Raw genomic sequence first — 3121 nt, forward strand, 5'->3', positions numbered from 1 at the left:
CCCTCGGCTCGCATTCAGCGGCCCTTTGAGGTAGATTTCAGGGAATTTTACGTCCCACCCACTTAGTGGCCACTGTTGAAGACTTAATCGACATGTTGGATTACACCTCGGAAAATGCCGAATACATGGACGAGGATAGCGGAGCCATGGCTAACACCGATGCCGCTCCCCCCTAACCAGCCGCTGGACGGCCACATCCATCTACGACGTCTACATGGTGGACACCCCGAAAGAAGATGACGGCACTCCTGGGAAGGATAATGGCAGGCCCAGCGATGAGCCGCCGAAACGCCGTAGACAACGCCATCGCTCCAAGGCGCGTTGTGAAGGAAATATGCCCTAGAGGCAATAATGAAGTTGTTATTTATATTTCCTTATATCATGATAAATTTTTATTATTCATGCTAGAATTGTATTAACCGGAAAGTTGATACATGTGTGGATACATAGACAAAACACAGTGTCCTTAGTAGGCCTCCACTAGACTAGCTCGTTAATCAAAGATGGTTACGTTTCCTAGCCATAGACATGTGTTGTCATCTTACATTCTTAAAAAGTTGCTCCCCACTACTTCTAATTCTCTTAACATGCACACTGTCCACATCACCTTCATGCCACATAAGTTTCACGGCCCACCAGGATCACCACAGTGCCATGTCAGCATTTTCTTCTTCCAATTAACATACCAGCCCAAAAGGTTCATTATCTATTAGAAGACGAACGACCTCGCTCTCCCCCGCTAATCGCTATCCGCATCCCTGTCTCTTCCCATTCTCTCGCCCCTCCACTTGATCTTCTTCAACACGATGCTCCCCTGTTTCCGTAGCCCACCCAACCATGGAGTACATCCTCACCGTGTAGGATCGAAGCAATATCATGCTTGCTGTCTGCCGTCGTTCAAGATCCAAGCAGCAGCCCCGCCGAGAAGGTTGTTCTAGCCGTCCTCCGCCCGGCCGGATCACGGCCGCTACACAACAGTCCCCATCTGCCGCCGCACCTAATGGGTTCCAGACCCGCTCAAGAGCTTAATCGCTACTGCCTGCTGGGACGGACTCTCTCTCTCTCTCTCTCCGTCCCTCTCTCTCTCTCTCTCTTAGTCTATTTGTGTGCGGTGGCTTCCATGTAGCTGTTTATGTTCTGTATATACACCAGCTTGAATTTTTTGGTGTAAATCAGGATCTTCAATTATGTCTGATGAGTATTACTAGTTTATCATCTTTTAAATGTCACCAGCGCCTCAATTTGGGAAATGCTTTCCATCTCCTGTTATGCACCGACCCCTCCGGTTATACTGAGTGCATCCTCTACAACAATTCTTCACTATCATGCTCCGCTGTTACGACCAGTATTACAGACTTTTATCATGTTTTAAATGTCACCGGTGCCTCAATTTGGGAAATGATTTGCATCGGCCCCTCCAGGCTATAGTGAGTGCAGCCACTACAACCATTCTTCACTATCATGCTCTGCTTTTACGACCAATTATCCCTCAGGTTGCTTTCCTGACCATGCTTTGCTTCCATTCAGTATGGTCGATTTGTGGAACCTCCAAAGACAGTATGTTATAAAATGGTACATCATTTTTATTTTCATGTTTTTACCAGTTATTTTTATTTTCATGTGTGGTGATTCTCAGTCATGTAGGTGAGTAATAAAGAACGAAATACCAATGTGTTTGGATAAGTACTAGGTATTTTCCCTAACTGCTAAAATAGCTACTTCCATCCAATATTACTTCTTCATATTCCACATGTGCATGTTGCTGACTCCTCTAAATTAATTCTGGGTTTTCAGTCCGTCCTTTTCCTTATATCAATGCACTTCACAGTGTCTGCCAACATGAAGGTTAGTATTTGTTTTCTTTACATTTCATTGTGCATATAACCTGTAGTACTAGAGCTTTTCTAGCTTCTCATGTTGCTACAGTTCCTGAAGTTTTGGACTCAAAATTTTTGCAATTTGTTCTTTCTGAATATGCTTGCAGTGACGACTATGTACTGAAAATGGAAACCTGGTCTACGACAGTGTTTTACAGAACATTTTAATTAAATATTATGGCATCACCATTTGCTGTTTTGCAGATCTCCACATTGGATTTAGTAACTATTTCTCTGCATCATTCATTTCAGTTGGGGGTCTAAATGGTACATGCAAACAATATCAATAATTTCTTGCATATTGCCTTTTTTGTGGAAATACATGTTCCCTTTTGTTTTGGAAATGATAAATTATTTTTGTTTGAAATAACGCTTGATGTTCTTTGCGTACAAAAGGAAATTATCAATTGTAAAGAGCTACAAGTGAATGCTTATATCAGATTTTATAAGGGTTCTTTCATCTAAGGTTGGAACATGAAATGTCATGTAAGCTTTATTTTGAAGACAATTATTTTAAGTGGCATTATTTATTTATACATTCAGTGACTAAAACATCCTACTTTGGTCGTTCAGTGGTACAATTCATTTGCTCTATTTTCCTTTATTTATCAATATTTGTCCTCTACATAGCTCCCATCTATTATTTCTTATGCTTGGACCACTAATATCCCGCCGCAACGCGCGGGGTATCATCTAGTTTGATAAATGGGATCACACCATTAAGAGGTTGATGTGATGGACAAGACCCATATGTTAGTTTAGCATAATGATTGTTAAGTTTTATTGCTATTGCTTTCTTCATGTCAAATACATATTCCTTTGATTATGAGATTATGCAACTCCCGGATACCGGAGGAATACCTTGTGTGCTATCAAACGTCACAACGTAACTGGGTGATTATAAATATGCTCTATAGGTATCTCCGAAGGTGTTTGTTGGGTTGGCATAGATCGAGATTACGATTGTCACTCCGAGTATCGGAGAGGTATCTTTGGGTCCTCTCAATGCACATCATGATAAGCCTTGCAAGCAATGTGACTAATGAGTAAGTTGCAGGATGATGCATTATAGAACGAGTAAAGAGACTTGTCGGTAACGAGATTGAACTAGGTATGAAGATACCGACGATTGAATCTCGGGCAAGTAACATACCGATGACAAAGGGAATAACATATGTTGTCATTATGGTATGATGGATAAAGATCTTCGTAGAATATGTAGGAACCAATATGCGCATTGATGG

The 3121-nt window shown here is 41.6% G+C and overlaps 1 long non-coding RNA gene across 1 annotated transcript; it reads left to right on the forward strand.

Moving 5' to 3' along the window:
• Positions 1-654: 654 nt before the first annotated feature.
• LOC125509186 lies at positions 655-2414 on the forward strand. Its single transcript, XR_007283997.1, has 2 exons — positions 655-1690; positions 1795-2414. It is a non-coding gene; the product is annotated as an uncharacterized LOC125509186 (long non-coding RNA).
• Positions 2415-3121: the final 707 nt, after the last annotated feature.

Source organism: Triticum urartu, chromosome 5 (genome assembly GCF_003073215.2).
Source record: "Triticum urartu cultivar G1812 chromosome 5, Tu2.1, whole genome shotgun sequence".
Taxonomy (NCBI): Eukaryota; Viridiplantae; Streptophyta; class Magnoliopsida; order Poales; family Poaceae; genus Triticum; species Triticum urartu.